Raw genomic sequence first — 18,901 nt, forward strand, 5'->3', positions numbered from 1 at the left:
TACTGAGATGCAATAAAAAATGGAGCCTCTAACTTCTAAGATAAATGAGGCAGAAGAGAGAGTTAATGATATAGAAGACAAAATGATGGAGAATAAAGAAGCTGAGAAAAAGATAAACAATTACTAGATCACAAAGCGAGGATTTGAGAGATCAGTGAAACATAAAGCAAAACAATATTAGAATAATTGGAGTCTCAGAGGAAGAGGAAAGAGAGAGAGGGGGGCAGAAGGTTTATTTGAACAAATTATAGCTGAGAACTTCCTAATCTGGGGGAAGGAAACTGGTCTTCAAGTCCTGGAGGCACAGAGAACTCCCTTCAAATCAATAAAAATAGGTTATCAACTCCACATATAATAATGAAGCTGGCAAATTTCAGAGATAAAGAGAAAATCCTGAAAGCAGCTCAGGACAAGAGGTCCTTAATCTACAAGGGTAGAAACATAAGGGTAGCAGCAGACATGTCCACAGAGACCTGGCAGGCCAAAGGACTGGCATGATATATTCAAGGTGATGAATGAGAAAAATATGCAGCCAAGAATACTTTATCCAGCAAGGCTGTCATTGAGAATAGGAGAGATAATGAGCTTACAGGACAAACAAACTAAAGAATTTGTGATCACTAAAACATCCCTGCAAGAAATATTAAAGGGGATCCTGTAAGTGAAGAGAGAGCTCAAAAGTAACATAGACCAGAAAGACAGAAAGAGACAGTATACAGAAACACCGACTTTACAGTAATACAATGGCACTAAATCCATATCTTTCAATAATTACTCTAAGTATAAATGTATTAAATACTCCAGTCAGGAGATCAGGGTGTCAAATTGAATAAAAAGGCAAGACCCATCTACAAAAGACTCATTTTAGACCCAAGATACCTCCAGATTGAAAATGGGGGGGTGGAGAATCATTTATCATAGTAATGGACATCAAAAGAAAGCTGGGGTAGCAATCCTTATATCAGACAAACTAGATTTTATACTGAAGGCTGTAATAAGAGATGTAGAAGGACACCATATCCACCACATCCAAAAAGATGTCAAATTGTAAATATTTATGCCCCTAACATAGGAACAGTCATTTATATAAGCCAATTAATCACAAAATTAAGGAAACACTGATAATAATACAATAATAGTAGAGGAATTTAACACCCCATGCACAGGAATGGACAGATCATATAGGCAGAAGATCAACAAGAAAACAAGGGCTTTGAATGACACACTGGACCAGATGGACTTCACAAATATATACAGAGCATGCCATCCTAAAACAACAGAATACATGTTCTTCTCGAGTGCACATGGAACAGTCTCCAGAATAGATCGCATCTTAGGTCACAAATCAGGTCTCAACTGGTACCGGAAGATTGGGATCCTTCCCTGCGTATCTTCAGACCACACTACTTTCAAACTTGAACTAAATCACAGGAGAAAATGTGGAAGGAACACAAACACATGGAGATTAAAGAGCATCCTACTAAAGAATGAATGGGTCAACCAGGAAATTAAGGAAGAATTAAAAATTCTTGGAAACAAATGAAACTGGAAATAAACTCTTCAAAACCTTTGGAATGCAGTAAAGATGGTCCTAAGAAGGAAGTACATAGCAATACAAACTGTTCTCAAGGAACAAAGAAGTCTCAAATATACAACCTAAGATTACACCTACAGGAGCTGGAAAAAGAACAGCAAATAAAGCTTAAATCCAGGAGGAGAAGAGAAATAATAAAGATTAGATTGAATCAATGAAATAGAACTCAAAAGACCAGTAGAACAGATTAACAAAACTAAGAGCTGATTCTTTGAAAAATTAAAAAGACTGATAAACCCCTAGCCAGACTTATCAAAATGAAAAGAGGAAGGACCCAAATTAAAAAAAAAAATGATAAATGAGAGAATGAGATCACAGCCAACACCCAAGAAATACAAAAGATTATAAAAGCATATTATGAGCAACTATATGCCAAAAAATTAGACTATCTGGGAGAAATGGTTGCATTCCTAGAAACATATAACTAACAAAACTGAAATAGGAAGAAATAGAAAGTCTGAACAGACCCATAACCAGCAAAGAAATTGAAGCAGTAATCAAAAATCTCCCCAAAAACAAGAGTCCAGGACTAGATGGCCTCCCAGTGGAAATCTACCAAACATTTAAAGAAAACTAACACTTATTCTTCAGAAGCTGTTTCAAAAAAATAGAAATGGAAAGAAAACTTCCAAACTTGTTCTATGAGGCCAGCAATTCTTTGATCCCAAAACCAAAGACCCCACCCAAAAAGAGAATTACAGACCAATATCTCTGATGAACATGGATGCAAATATTCTCATCAAGATACTAGCCAATAGGATTCAACATTACTTTAAAAGTATTATTCACCACGACCAAGTGGAACTTATTCCTGGGCTGCATGGTAGTTCAATATCTACAAATTAATGAATGTGATATACCACATTAATAAAAGAAAAGACAAAACCGTATGATCCTCTCAAGATGCAGGGGAAAAAAACTGACAAAATAGAACATCTTTTCTGATTAAAACTCTCCACAGTAAAGCAATAGAGGGAACATACCTCAAAATCATAAAAGACATCTATGAAAAACCCACAGAGAACATCATTCCCAGTGGGGAAAAACAGAGATTTTCCCCTAAGGTCAGGAACACGACGGGGATGCCCACTCTCACCACTGTTGTTTAACATAGTACTGGAAGTCCTAACCTCAGGAATCAGACAACAAAAAGAAATAAAAGGTATCTAAATTGGCAAATAAGAAGCCGAATTCTCACCCTTTGCAGAAGACATGATACTCTATGTAGAAAACCCAAAGACTCCAGCCCAAAATTGCCAAAACTGATACAGGAGTTCAGCAAAGTTGCAGGATAAAAACTCAATGCACAGAAGTCAGCTGCATTTCTATACACTAACAAAGAGACAGAAGAAAGAGAAATCAAGGAATTGATCCCATTTACAATTGCACTAAAACCATAAGATACCTAACAATAAACCTAACCAAAGAGGTAAATGATCTGTACTCTGAAAACTATAGAACACTTAGAAAAGAAATTAAGGAAGACACGAAGAAATGGAAAAACATTCTATGTTCCTGGAATGGAAGAACAAATATTGTTAAAATGTCTATGCTACCCGAAGCAATCTACACTTTCAATGCAGTTCCTATCAAAATACCACCAGCATTTTTCACAGAGCTGGAAAAAACAATCTGAAAATTTATATGAAAGCAGAAAAGACCCCAATAGCTAGAGGAATGTTGAAAAAGAAAACCAAAGCTGGTGGAATCATAATTCTGGACTTCAGATTATATTATGAAGGTATAATCATCAAGACAGTATGGTACTGGCACAATAACAGACACACAGATCAATGTAACAGAATAGAGAACCCAGAAATGGACTCTCAACTCTATGGTCAACTAATCTTTGACAAAGCAGGAATGAATATCTAATAGAAAAATGACAGTCTCTTCAATAAATGGTGTTGGGAAAATTGGACAGCCACATGCAGATAAATGAAACTGGACTATTTTCTTACACAATACACAAAAATAGACTCCAAATGGATGAAAGACCTAAATGTGAGACAGGAATCCATTAAAATCTTAGAGGAGAACTGGGCAGCAACCTCTTTGACCTTGGCTGAAACAACTTCTAGCTAGACATGTCCCCAAACGCCAGGGAATCAAAAGCAAAATTGAACTATTGCAACTTCATCAAAATAAAAAGCTTCTGTACAGCAAAGGAAACAGTCAACAAAAAAGGCAACCTATAGAATGGGAGAAGGTATTTGCAAATGAAATATCAGTTAAAGGTCAAGTATCCAAGATCTATAAAGAACTTATCAAACTCAACACCCAAAAAATAAATAATCCAGTCAAGAAATGGGCAGAAGATATGGGCAGACATTTCTCCAAAGAAGACACACATAGCCAACAGAAACATGAAAAAATGCTCCACCTCACTAGCCATTAGGGAAATACAAATCAAAACCACAATGAGATACCACCTCACACCAGTCAGAATGGCTAAAATTAACAAGATAGGAAACAACATATGTTGGTGAGGATGCTGAGAAAGGGGAACCCTCTTACACATAACTCATTGAGGGAGTGCAAGCTGGTACAGCCTTTCTGGAAAACAGTGTGTAGTTTCCTCAAGAAGTTCAAAATAGAGGTACCCTATGACCCAGCAATTGCACTACCAGGTATTTACCCTGAAGATACAAATGTAGTGATTTGAAGGGATACATGCACCCCAATGTTCATAGCAGCAATGTCCACAATACTCAAAGTGTGGAAAGAGATGAGATGTCCATGGACAGATGTATGGATAAAGAAGATGTGGTTCATATATACAATGGAATATTACTCAGACATCAGAAGGGATGAATACTTACGATTTACATCAATGTAAAAGGAACTGGAGGGTAATATGCTGAACAAAATAAGTCAAACAGAGAAAGACAATTATCATATGGTTTCGCTCATATGTGAAATATAAGAAACAGCACAGAAGGATCATAGAGGAAGGGAGGAAAACTGAATGGGAAGTCATGAGAGAGGGAGAAAAATCATGAAAAATTCTTAACTATTGGAAACAAACTGAGGGTTGCTGGAGGGGAGGTGGGTAGGAGGATGGGGTGATTGAGTGTTGGCCATTAAGAGTGCACGTGTTGTGGTGAGCACTGGGTGTTATACACAACTGATAAATTATTGAACATTACATCTGAAACTAATGATGTACTATATGTTGGCTAGTTGAATTTAAATTAAAAAATTTTAAAAATAAATTAAGAAGAACTTATCAAACTCAACACTCAAAAAAACAAATGATCCAGTCAAGAAATGGGCAGAAGACATGAACAGCCATTTCTCCAAAGAAGACATATAAATGGCCAACAGACACATGAAAAAATGCTCCACATCACTAGCCATCAGGGAAATACAAATCAAAACCACATTGAGATACCACCTCTCACCAGTCAGAATGGCTAAAATTAACAAATCAGGAAATGACAAATATTGGTAAGGATGTGGAGTAAAGGGGAACCCTCTTACACTGCTGGTGGGAATGCAAGCTGATACAGCCACTCTGGGAAACAGCAAGGAGGTTCCTTAAAAAGTTAAAAATAGAGCCAACCACAACCCAGCAATTACACTACTAGGTGTTTACCCAGAGGATACAACCATAGTGATTTGAAGGGGTACTTGAAACCCGATGTTTATAGCAGCAATGTCCACAATACACAACAATGTAATGAGCCCAGATGTCCATCGATAGATGAATGGATAAAGAAGAGGTGGTATAGGAGGGTGGAGCAAGATGGCGGAGGAGTAGGAGACCTAGATTTCCTCTGGTCTCAGGAATTCAGCTGAATAAGGATCAAACCATTCTGAACACCTACGAACTCAACAGGAGATCGAAGAGGAGAGTAGCAACAACTCTCTGAACAGAGAAGCGACAACTTACTGGAAGGTAGGAAGTGCGGAGAAGTGAATCCGAGGCGATATTTGGGAGGAGAGATGGCGGGTGAGGGGCCTCCGACGGCCGCTTCTGGCAAGTGGTTGAGCAGCAGAGCACAAAATCGGAACTTTTAGAAGTCGGCTCTGCTGAGGGACGTCGCTGCAGTGGCTAAGCAGGGGGTGGAATCCTCCCATGACAGTGTGGTCTCAGGACCCTTGGGGTCACAGAAAGACCGGGGGTGCCTGAGTGCGGCAGAGCTCCCAGGTATTGGAGCGGGGAAGCCGGCTGCAGAGACGGAGCCGAGTCACGGACTCTCAGCTCGGGGTTGCCATAAACTGTGATCCGCAGCCCAGTCGGGCCACTGCTCCTCCAGCAGGGACCCAACAAGCGGCAGAGCCGGGGAGACTCCCCTTCCTTCCCGGGGAGGAGCGGTGCAGAAACACACCGCAGGGATCTGCTGGGTTTGGAGACTCCACACGGGGTCGGGTGCCAGAGATAGCAACGCTCGGTCACAGGCCGGGTGAGCACGCAATGCGGCCGGAGACCAGGGAGACGGGAGTGACTGCTTTTCTCTGGGGGCACACTGAGGAGTGGGGCCCCGAGTTCTCAACTCCTCCGGGTGGAGTTTGAGAGGCCACCATTTTTGCCCTGGTCCTCCAAAGCTGTACCGAGAGCTTGCAGGGAACAAAAGCTCCTGAGAGCAAACCCGAGCAGCTTCTTTAGCCCGGACGGAAAAGGGCGGGGCAATTCCGCCTCCGGCAAAGACATTTGCGATCCACAGCAACAGGTCCCTCCCCCAGAAGATCAGCAGGAACAGCCAGCAAGCCAAGACCAAGTTTACCGATCAAGGAGAATGGGAGAACTCCAGCGCTAGGGGAATACTGCACATAGAATTCATGGCTTTTTTTTTTTTTACCATGATTCATTAGTTCATCAAAGTTAATTTTTGTTAACTGTTTTTTTTATTTTTCTTTTTCCCTTTTTCAACCAACATCTTATCAATCCCTTTTTTTAAAAAAATTTTTTTATTTTTCATTTTTAGAGTCATATTTTATCCCTTCATAGTAGTTACCCTTATTTTTGGCATATATATATAAGTTGTTCTCTCTTTAAAATTTTGAGATACAGTTTCTTCTAACAGATCAAAATATACCCCAAATCACTAGTGTATGGCTTTGTTCTAGTCTCCTGCCTGATCACATTCTCTTCCTTTTTCCTTTTTTTTTTCTTAAATCTTCTTCTTTTTTTTTTCAAACAACTTCTTATCTTATCAAGTCCTTTTATAAAATCTTTTATAATTTTCATCTTTACAGTCATCTTCCATCCCTTCATTGTATCAACCCTTATTTTGTACATATATGTCATTCTTCCTTTAAAATTTTAGGAGGCACTTTTTTCTAACAGACCAAAATACGCCCCAAATCTAGTGTGTGGCACTGATCTATGCACTAGCCTGATCATATTTGATCACATTCTGCTTTTTTTGTATTGTTCTGTTTTTGTATTTATCTTTTTTTTCCTCTTTCTTTTTTCTTTCTTTCCCTTTCTTTTCCCCTGGTTTCAGGTCTTTTCTGATTTGTATACAGTATATTTGCTGGGGACGTTGTAAACCTGTTAGCATTTTGTTCTCTCATTCATCTATTCTCCTCTGGACAAAATGACAAGACGAAAAAAATCACCTCAGCAAAAAGAACAAGAGGTAGTACCGTCAGCCAGGGACCTACTCAATACTGACATTAGTACAATGTCGGACCTAGAGTTCAGAATCATGACTTTAAAGATACTTGCTGGGCTTGAAAAAAGCGTGGAAGTTATTAGAGAAACCCTTTCTGGAGAAATAAAAGAACTAAAATCTAACCAAGTCGAAATCAAAAAGGCTATTGATGAGGTGCAATCAAAAATGGGGGCACTAACTGCTAGGATAAATTAGGCAGAAGAGAGAATCAGCGATATAGAAGACCAAATGATGGAAAATAAAGAGGCTGAGAAAAAGAGAGAGAAACAACTACAGGATCACGAGGGCAGAATTCGAGAGATAAGTGATATGATAAGATGAAACAACATTAGAATAATTGGGATCCCAGAAGAAGAAGAGAGAGAGAGAGGGGCAGAAGGTATATTGGAGCAAATAATAGCAGAGAACTTCCCTAATGTGAAGAAGGAAACAGGCATCAAAATCCAGGAGGCACAGAGAACCCCTCTCAAAATCAATAATAATAGGTCAACACCCCGACATCTAATAGTAAAACTTACGAGTCTCAGAGACAAAGAGAAAATCCTGAAAGCAGCTTAGGAGGAGATATGTAACCTACAATGGTAGAAACATTAGATTGGCAACAGACCTATCCACAGAGACCTGGCAGGCCAGAAAGGACTGGCAAGATATCTTCAGAGCACTAAACGAGAAAAATATGCAGCCAAGAACACTCTATCCAGCTAGGCTGACTTGAAAATAGAAGGAGAGATAAAAAGCTTCCAGAACAAACAAAAACTAAAAGAATTTGCAAACACGAAACCAGCCCTCCAAGGAATATTGAAAGGGGTCCTCTAAGCAAAGAGAGAGCCTAAAAGCAGCAAAGATCAGAAAGGAACACAGATAACATACAGTAACAGTCACCTTACAAGCAATACAATGGCACTAAATTCATACCTTTCAATAGTTACCCTGCTCAATGCCCCAATCAAAAGATACAGGCTATCAGATTGGATTAAAAAACAACACCCATCCATCTGCTGTCTGCAAGAGACTCATTTTAGACCCAAAGACATCCCCAGATTGAAAGTGAGGGGGTGGAAAACCATTGACCATGCTAATGGACACCAAAAGAAAGCTGGGGTGGCAATCCTTATATCAGACAAACTAGATTTTAAAACAAAGACTGTAATAAGAGATGAGGAAGGACACTATATCCTACTTAAAGGGTCTATCCAAGAAGAAGATCTAACAATTGTAAATATCTATGCCCCGAGCATGGGAGCAGCCAATTATATAAGGCAATTAATAACAAAAGCAAAGAAACACATTGACAACAATACGATAATAGTGGGGGACTTTAACACCCCCCTGACTGAAATGGACAGATCATCTAAGCAAAAGATCAACAAGGAAATAAAGACTTTAAATGACACACTGGTCCAAATGGACTTCACAGACATATTCAGAACATTCTATCCCAAAGCAACGGAATACACATTCTTCTCTAGTGCCCATGGAACATTCTCCAGAATTGATCACATCCTAGGTCACAAATCAGGTCTAAACCAGTACCAAAAGATTGGGATCATTCCCTGCATATTTTCAGACCACAATGCTTTGAAACTAGAACTCAATCACAAGAGGAAAGTCGGAAAGAACTCAAATACATGGAGGCTAAAGAGCATCCTACTAAAGAATGAATGGGTCAACCAGGAAATTAAAGAAGAATTAAAAACATTCATGGAAACCAATGAAAATGAAAACACAACTGTTCAAAATCTTTGGGATACAGCAAATGCAGTCCTGAGAGGAAAGTATATAGCAATACAAGCCTTTCTCAAGAAACAAGAAAGGTCTCAAGTACACAACCTAACCCTACACCTAAAGGAGCTGGAGAAAGAACAGCAAATAAAGCCTAAACCCAGCAGGAGAAGAGAAATAATAAAGATCAGAGCAGAATAGAAACCAAAAGAACAGTAGAACAGATCAACGAAACTAGGAGCTGGTTCTTTGAAAGAATTAACAAGATTGATAAACCCCTGGCCAGACTGATCAAAAGGAAAAGAGAAATGACCCAAATCAACAAAAACATGAATGAAAGAGGAGAGATCACAACCAACACTAAAAAAATACAAACAATTATAAGAACATATTATGAGCAACTCTATGCCAGCAAATTAGATAACCTGGAAGAAATGGATGCATTCCTAGAGATGTATCCACTACCAAAATTGAACCAGGAAGAAATAGAAAACCTGAACAGACCTATAACCACTAAGGAAATTGAAGCAGTCATCAAAAATCTCCCAAGAAACAAAAGCCCAGGGCCAGATGGCTTCCCAGGGGAATTCTATCAGACATTTAAAGAAGAATTAATACCTATTCTCCTGAAACTGCTCCAAAAAAGAGAAATGGAAGGAAAACTTCCAAACGCATTTTATGAGGCCAGCATTACCTTGATCCCCAAACCAGACAAAGACCCCATCAAAAATGAGAATTAGAGACCAATATCCTTGATGAACATGGATGCAAAAATTCTCACCAAAATACTAGCCAATAGGATCCAACAGTACATTAAAAGGATTATTCACCACTACCAAGTGGGATTTATCCCTGGGCTGCAAGGCAATTTTTTTGAATTCTAGTTCTGACATCTTACTAAACAATCAACGTGATACAATACATTAACAAAAGAAAGAACAAGAATCATATGATCCTCTCAATAGATGCAGAAAAAGCAATTGACAAAGTACAGCATCCTTTCTTGATCAAAACTCTTCAGAGTATAGGGATAGAGGGGACATACCTCAATATCATAAAAGCCATCTATGAAAAACCTACAGCGAATATCATTCTCAATGGGGAAAGGCTGAGAGCTTTTCCCCTAAGGTCAGGAACGTGGCAGGGATGTCCACTCTCACCACTGCTATTCAACATAGTATTAGAAGTCCTAGCCACAGCAATCAGACAACAAAAAGAAATCAAAGGCATCCAAATCGGCAAAGAGGAAGTCAAACTCTCACTCTTTGCAGATGATATGATACTGTATGTGGAAAACCCAAGAGACTCCACCCCAAAACTGCTAGAACTCCTACAGGAATTCAGTCAAGTAGCAGGATATAAAATCAATGCCCAGAAATCAGTGGCATTCCTATACACCAACAACAAGCCAGAAGAGAGACAAATCAAGGATTCGATCCCATTTACAATTGCACCCAAAACCGTAAGATACCTAGGAATAAATTTAACCAAAGGGGCAAAGGATCTGTACTCAGAAAAGTATAAAATACTCATGAAAGAAATTGAAGAAGACACAAAGAAATGGAAAAATGTTCCATGCTCATGGATTGGGAGAACCAACATTGTGAAGATGTCAATGCTACCTAGAGCAATCTACACATTCAATGCAATCCCCATCAAAATACCATCCATTTTTTTCAAAGAAATGGAACAAATAATCCTAAAATTTGTATGGAATCAGAAGAGACCCCGAATAGCCAGAGGAATATTGAAAAAGAAAAGCAAAGCTGGCGGCATCACAATTCCAGACTTCCAGCTCTATTACAAAGCTGTCATCATCAAGACAGTATGGTACTGGCACAAAAACAGACACATAGATCAATGGAACAGAATCGAGAGCCCAGAAATGGACCCTCAACTCTATGGGCAACTACTCTTTGACAAAGCAGGAAAGAATGTCCAATGGCAAAAGGACAGTCTCTTCAACAAATGGTGTTGGGAAAATTGGACAGCCACATGCAGAAGAATGAAACTGGATCATTTCCTTACACCACACACAAAAATAGACTCCAAATGGTTGAAAGACCTAAACGTGAGACAGGAGTCCATCAACATCCTAAAGGAGAACACAGGCAGCAACCCCTTCGACCTCAGACGCAGCAACTTCTTCCTAGAAACATCGCCAAAGGCACGGGAAGCCAGGGCAAAAATGAGCTATTGGGATTTCATCAAGATAAAAAGCTTTTGCACAGCAAAAGAAACAGTCCACAAAACCAAAAGACAACCGACAGAATGGGAGAAGATATTTGCAAATGACGTATCAGATAAAGGGCTAGTATCCGAAATCTATAAAGAACTTATCAAACTCAACACCCAAAGAACAAATAATCCAATCAAGAAATGGGCAGAAGACATAAACAGACATTTTTCCAAAGAAGACATCCAAATGGCCAACAGACACATGAAAAAGTGCTCAACATCGCTTGGCATCAGGGAAATCCAAATCAAAACCTCCATGAGATACCACCTCACACCTGTCAGAATGGCTAAAATTAACAAGTCAGGGAACGACAGATGTTAGCGGGGATGTGGAGAAAGGGGAACCCTCCTACACTGTTGGTGGGAATGCAAGCTGGTGCAACCACTCTGGAAAACAGTATGGAGGTTCCTCAAACAGTTGAAATTAGAGCTACCATTCGATCCAGCAATTGCACTACTGGGTATTTACCCCAAAGATACAAATGTAGGGACCCGAAGGGGTACGTGTACCCCAATGTTTATAGCAGGAATGTCCACAATAGCCAAACTGTGGAAAGAGCCAAGATGTCCATCGACAGATGAATGGATAAAGAAGAAGTGGTATATATACACAATGGAATATTATGCAGCCATCAAAAGGAATGAGATATTGCCATTTGCAAGGACGTGGATGGAACTGGAGTGTGTTATGCTGAGTGAAATAAGTCAATCAGAGAAAGACATGTATCATATGACCTCACTGATATGAGGAATTCTTAATCTCAGGAAACAGAGTGTTACTGGAGTGTTTGGGGTTGGGAGGGATGGAGTGGCTGGGTGATAGACATTTGGGAGGGTATGTGCTACGGTGAGCACTGTGAATTATGCAAGAATGTTGAATCACAGATCTGTGCTCCTGAAACAACGCAACATATTTTAAGATAAAAGAAAAAGAAGAAGATAGCAGGAGAGGAAGAATGAAGGGGGGAGACAAAGCATGAGAGATGATGGACTCTTAAAAACAAACTGAGGGTTCTGGAGGGGAGGAGGGTAGGGGGATGGGTTAGCCTGGTGATGGGTATTAAAGAGGGCACATTCTGCATGGAGCACTGGGTGTTATGAACAAACAATGAATCGTGGAACACTACATCAAAAACTAATGATGTAATATATGGTGATTAACATAACAATAAAAAAATAAAAAAAAGAGGTTCTAAATTCTAAATATAAAGAGGCCAAGCTAAAAGATGTGGCTAACATAATTCAGGAATAAGTTGTAGAAGCAGAGAACACTCCCCTGGATATGGCTGTGATTGGGGAATCTGGCACTGAGAAGTCCAGTTTTATAATGGACTGTGGGTTCTTAGTCATGATGATGGGGGTTCTGCTAGTTTTGGAGTTGTGAAGACCACTGGAAGAAAATGGCCTATCAACATCCAAAATATCCCAGTGTGATCTTCTGAGACCTTCCTGGAAATAGAACCCCCAATTTCCTTCCACATATGTATCTTAAAATGGTAGGATTTGCTAACTATGACCTCTTCATCATCATTTCCACCTCATAGTTTAAATTCAATGATTATATGTTGGCCCCCCAATTCAAGAAGCTAGACAAAAAGTTCTACTTTGTTAAAACCAAGGTGGACATTGATTTATATAATGAAGAGAAAAGCAAGCCCAGGTCATTCAAAAGGGAGAGAGTGCTTCAGCAGATCTGAGACAACTGCTTGTCTAATATCAGCAACATCAGAGTGCGTGAGCCATGCACCTTCTTAGTCTCCAACTTTGACCTGGATGACTTTAATTTCCCAAGACTGGAGAAGACATTGCTGAAGGAGCTCCCTGTTCATAAGCGCTACACCTTTGTGTTCCTGTTGCCCAATTTGTCTGGTGCTTCCATTGAGATGAAGAGAGCTTTCCTCAAGGAGAAGATCTGTCTGGATGCTTTGAACTCTGCCCTGAAATCAGCGTTGGCCATCCCCTCATGGTCTGCTTCAGTGACTGATTTGTCCTAGGAGGAGAAGTGCTTGAACCTTTACCGAGGCCATTTTGCTTTCGATGAGAAGTCAGTCGGAGAGATTGCAGAGAAGCTGGGCATGTCTGTGGATGAGATTGAGTTTCACCAAGTAGTTGAACTTCTGCTTACTTGTGAAGGATGACAGCATAGCAGCCAAGGCCATGAAGTGTGCTGAATCCTACAGCTTGATGAATGGAGGCCTCCCATCCACTCTCTTCCAGTTCTTGAAAATCTACTTTTCCGCATTTGAAATTTATGAGTGCACAGGTTATTGATATTAAAATTTTCTTGCATAAGATTTTAGAGAGCTTAGGTTTAAGAAGATGTCACAGAGATGGGTCAAATTGCCTAACATAACAACAAATGGTGTTATGTTCTGTCAGTGGTGGGGTCCTGTTCTACACTGATACTTCACTGCTATGCAAAGGGGATTTGACCATGGTCTCTCCATGCACTCCCTGGTTTATAGTGCTTAAATCATGATAGAAATGCACCCCATAGTTTTCATTATTCTCACATGTTATGAGGTAGTTTACATTTGCTTGATTTACTCAGATAATAAATATTTGGTAACAATCAATAACTGTTGTCCATTGGCTTTTTATTAAGGATTTCCCCCAGTCATCGTATCAATACCCTCATCACCAAACTAAGTGAAATCTACTAGTATGGGAACATGTCTAAGTAATAATTTATCATGTAGGAGGGCACTATAGCAGGGAGGAGGAAGTTGAAAGAAGAAAAGGGAAATGTTCTATGATGTCGTATTTCTAGAACCTATGGGGCAACAGGAGGAAGGGAAAGAAGTCAGGGTTTATATTTCTAAGATTCTATCAACACTGGTTGCACCAAGAGACCTGTGAACAGGACACAATGAGGGACAGGAGATATGAGAGAGTGAAGGTGAGTTAGGAAGGAGATTGGAAAGCAAAGAAGAATTCATTAGGCAAATTGAAAGAATAGTGTTTTTGCTTCCACACAAATTTCTACATCAAATTTATGAAACAGGACCTGAGTGTTTGCCATGAACAGTATCTGCCTCAAGGCTCAAGAAGTTATACCTGCTGTTACTCTAACTGAGATTTTTCCACTATTTCCTCCATCAATGGTATAGGGTGGATATTTTATGATGTAACAGGTGTACATGGGGGAGGCTGTCCCTCACATGCTCCATCACTCTGAAAGCTCTCCCCAGAGACCGGAGGGGAAAGATGTATAGAGGAGGACACTACTGGCCCACAATCCCCTGAGCATTCCTTGCTCATCCACTGCTCAGGAGAGGTCTCCTGTAGGGCAGAAGGTTGTTGGTAAGGGAGACAGTGAATGACTGTTTGTGCTGCCTCATGTATAACAGATGTTTAAAATATTCAAAGGGAAGGAGTTATTGACCCTTTTGTAAGGGACATTTAACTTAAATATTTTGTTCCTTAGATTTTGATATGCATCCCTAGTGCTGAGTTTACAGTCTCAAAGTCCATGCTGCCTACCATCTTGCCACCACATCCCATCTATTCTTATAAAGAGCATGATCACTGAGGAAGTCCTTTTTCATCTCATCAACCAGATGTGGCCAGCACTGGGACTTTCACAACCTTCCTTTCCCCTAAAATCAGGACCTTTCCAAGATCCCTGGGCCTTGGGGTGCCTGGGTGGTTCAGTTGGCTAAGTGTATACCTTCAGCTCAGGTCATGATCTTAGGGTCCTGGGATTGAGCCCCCCCTTTGGACTCCCTGCTCAGTGGGGAGCCTGCTTTCCCCTCTCCCTTTGCCCTCCCCCCACTCCTGCTCTTTCTTACTCTCTCTCAAATAAATAAATAAGATCTTTAAAACAATTGGTAAGGAGAAAGCAAAACTTTCACTATTACAGATGACATGATGCTATACAAAAAATCCCTGAGTACTCCACCAAAAACCTACTACAACTCATCAGTGAATTAGGTAAGGTCACAAGATACAAAAACAGTGTACAGAAATCCACTGCATTTATATAAAGTAATAATGAAACAGCAGAGAGAAATTATGAAAACAATCCCATTTACAATTGCACCAAAGGTAATAAAATACCTGGGGATAAATAACCAAAGAGGTGAAAGACCTGCACCCTGAAAACTATAAAACACTGATGAAAGAAACTGAAGATGACACAAACAAATGGAAAGATATTTGATGCTCATGGATTTGAAGAAAAAATACTGTTAAAATGTCCATATAATGCATAACAATGTAGAGATTTAATGCAATTCCTATCAAAATAACAACAGCATTTTTTCACAGAACTAGAGCAAGCGATCCTAAAATTTGTGTGGAACCACACAAAACCCCGAATAGCCAAAGTAATCTTGAAAAAGAAAAACAAACCTGGAAACATCCCAATTCCAGACTTCAAGTTATATTACAAAGCTGTAGTGATCAAAACAGTATGATACTGGCACAAAAATAGCCACAAGATCAATGGAACAGAATTGAAAGTCCACAAATAAACCCATATATATATGGTCAATAAATGTATAACAAAAGGGGCAAGAATACACAAAGGGAAGAGACAATTTTTTCGACAAATGATTTTGGTAAAACTGGACAGATACATGCAAAAGAATGAAACTCAACCACTTTTTATGCCACACCCCAAAATAAACCCAAAATGGATTAAATGTGACCTGAAACCATAAAACTCCTAAAAAATATATTCAGTAATCTCTTGGACATCTCCCTCAGGAACATTATGAATATGACTCTCCAGGCAGGACAAACAAAAGCAAAAATAAACCATTATGATTATGACAAAAGAAAAACTTTTGCAAAGTGAAGGAAACAATAAACAAAACAAAAAGGCAGCCTACTAAATGAGAGAAGATATTTGCAAATAATATACCTGATAAGGTGTTAATATAGATAATATGTAAAGAACTTCTACAACTCAACACAGAAAAAAATATCTAATTTTAAAAAGTAGGCAGAGGACCTGAATAGATATAACTAAAATAAAAACATACGGATGACCAATAGATATGAAAAGATGTTCAACATCAATAATCATCAAGGAGATGTAAATCATAACAACAATAAAACATCATCTCAACTAGTCAGAATCGCTAGAACTAGAAAGACAAAAAGTAACAAGTGTTGGTGAGGATGTGAGAAAAAAGGAAATATCAGGTGTTGTGGCAGGAATATAAATTTGTGCAACCACTGTGGAAAGCCAAATACAATTTCCTCAAAAATTTAAAAATAGAAGAATCATATGACCCAGTAATTCCATTCCTGGGAATTTACCTAAAGAAAACAAAAACACTAATTCAAAAAGATATCTGTACCTCTGTGTTTATTGCAGCATTAGTTACAATAATCAAGATATGGAAGCAATGAAACTCGACCATTCTCTAACACCATACACAAAGATGAACTCAAAATGGATGAAAGACCTCAATGTGACACAGGAATCCATCAAAATCCTAGAGGAGAACATAAGCAGTAACCTCTTTGACATCACCCACAGCAACTTCTTTCAAGATACATCTCCAAAGGCTAGTGAAACAAAAGCAAAAATGATCTTTTGGGACTTCATCAAGATAAAGAGCTTCTGCACAGCAAAGGAAACAGCCAACAAAACAAAGAGGCAACCCACAGAATGGGAGAAGATCTTTGCAAATGACACTACAGATAAAGGGCTGGTATCCAAGATCTATAAAGAACTTCTCAAAGTCAACACCCAAAAAACAAATAATCAATTCAAAAAATGGACAGAAGGCATGAAAAAACACCTTTCTGAAGAAGACATACAAATGGCTAACAGACACATGAAAAAACGTTCATCATCATTAGCCATCAGGGAAATTCAAATGAAAACCATATTGATATTCCACATTACACCAGTTAGAATGGCAAAAATGGACAGGGTAAGAAACAACAAATGTTGGAGAGGTTGTGGAGAAAGGGGAACCCTCTTACACTGTTGGTGGGCATACAAGTTGGTACAACCACTTTGGAAAACAGCGTGGAGGTGTCTCAAAAAATTAAAAATAGAGCTACCCTATGACCCAGCAGTTGCACTCCTGGGTATTTACCCCAAAGACACAGATGTAGTGAAAAGAAGGGCCATCTGCACCCCAATGTTCATAGCAGCAATGTCCGCAATAGCCAAACTGTGGAAAGAGCCGAGATGCCCTTCAACAGATGAATGGATACAGATGTGGTCCATATATACAATGGAATATTACTGAGTCAACTTTTACACCAACATGGATGGGACTGGAGGAGATTATGTTAAGTGAAATAAGTCAGGCAGAGCAAGTCAATTATCATATGGTTTCACTTATTTGTGGAACATAAGGAATAGCATGGAGGACATCAGGAGAAGGAAGGGAAAAATGAAAGGAGGGAAATCGGAGGGAGAGATGAACCATGAGAGACTATGGACTCTGAGAAACAAACAGAGTTTTAGAGGGGAGGGGGGAAGGGGGAGGGGAGATTTGTTTGCCCGGTCATGGAGGAGGGCACGTACTGCATGGAGCACTGGGTGTTATACGAAAACAATGGATCGTGGATCACCACATCAAAAGTAATGATGTATGGTGACTAACATAACATAATAAAATGAAAAAAAAAGATATGGAAGCAATGCAAGTGTGCATTGATAGATGAATAGAAATAGACGATGTACTATATGGGAACAATGGAATATTACTCAGCCATAAAAAATGAAAGCCATTTGCAACAACACAGATGGACTTAGAAGGTATTATACTAAGTGAAATAAGTCAGAAAAAGAAAAATACCATATAGTTTTACTTATATGTGGAATCTGAACAAACAAACAAACAACAGCAAAACACTATGAAATACAGAGAACAAACTAGTAGTTGCCACAGGGGAGGTAAAGTAAGGGGAAGGGGAAAGGTAAAATAAATAAAGGAGATTAAGGTACAAACTTCCAGGTATAAAGTAAATAAATCACAGAGATGAACAACAGAGGGAATATAGTCAATTATATTGTAACAATGGTGTATGGTGACAGATGGTGACATACTATGGAGAACTTTGAGTAATGTATAGAGCTGTTGTATCAATATTATGTGCACATAAAGCTAATATAACATTTTATATTAATTGTTATTCAATCAAAAAAAAAAAAAGAGGGGAAGAAACTGCACATTCGAGGAGGGAGTTGCTATTTGCAGGACATCACCAGACTTTACTGGGTTGATGGCAGGTCCCATTTCTTTTTCTTCTTTTTTAAAATTACAGCTTTATTGAGCTATAGTTCACCTAGGTCTTATTTCATGACTTACTTGTCAGTAAAAGAGATGTTTTTTTGAAAACACATTAATAAAAATATATTTATTATTTTGTTATTTTATTTTACTTTATTTTTTTACTTTCAGTTTTTATTTTAATTCCAGTTAGTTAACATACACTGTTATATTAATTTCAGGTGTACACTATTTTAACAGGAGGAGGGTTGAGTGTGCATATCTACAAATATTACCAAATATCAAATGAAAAATTCGAGGTGCAGGACATTGTGTAAGGAATGCTGCTATTTCTATAAGCAGGAGAAAATGGATTGTGCATATTTGCTCTTACATTCATAAAATGGACTTATAAGGATGACACGGTCTCTCTTGCACAGACACTTGATGAAGGCCCATTGTGTATGGGACATATTATTGTATACATTTTATACCTCTTGTACTGTAAACTAGATGATTTATATTCAAAAATATGAAAA

General features: G+C 38.9%; 1 pseudogene; it reads left to right on the forward strand.

The window, feature by feature from the left end:
* Nucleotides 1–5,542: 5,542 nt before the first annotated feature.
* Nucleotides 5,543–13,892, forward strand: LOC112816257 (interferon-gamma-inducible GTPase 10-like; annotated as a pseudogene).
* Nucleotides 13,893–18,901: the final 5,009 nt, after the last annotated feature.

The sequence above is a fragment of the Callorhinus ursinus genome, unplaced genomic scaffold, assembly GCF_003265705.2.
Source record: "Callorhinus ursinus isolate GAN/ISIS: 27379988/994484 unplaced genomic scaffold, GSC_fseal_2.0 scaffold81, whole genome shotgun sequence".
Taxonomy (NCBI): Eukaryota; Metazoa; Chordata; class Mammalia; order Carnivora; family Otariidae; genus Callorhinus; species Callorhinus ursinus.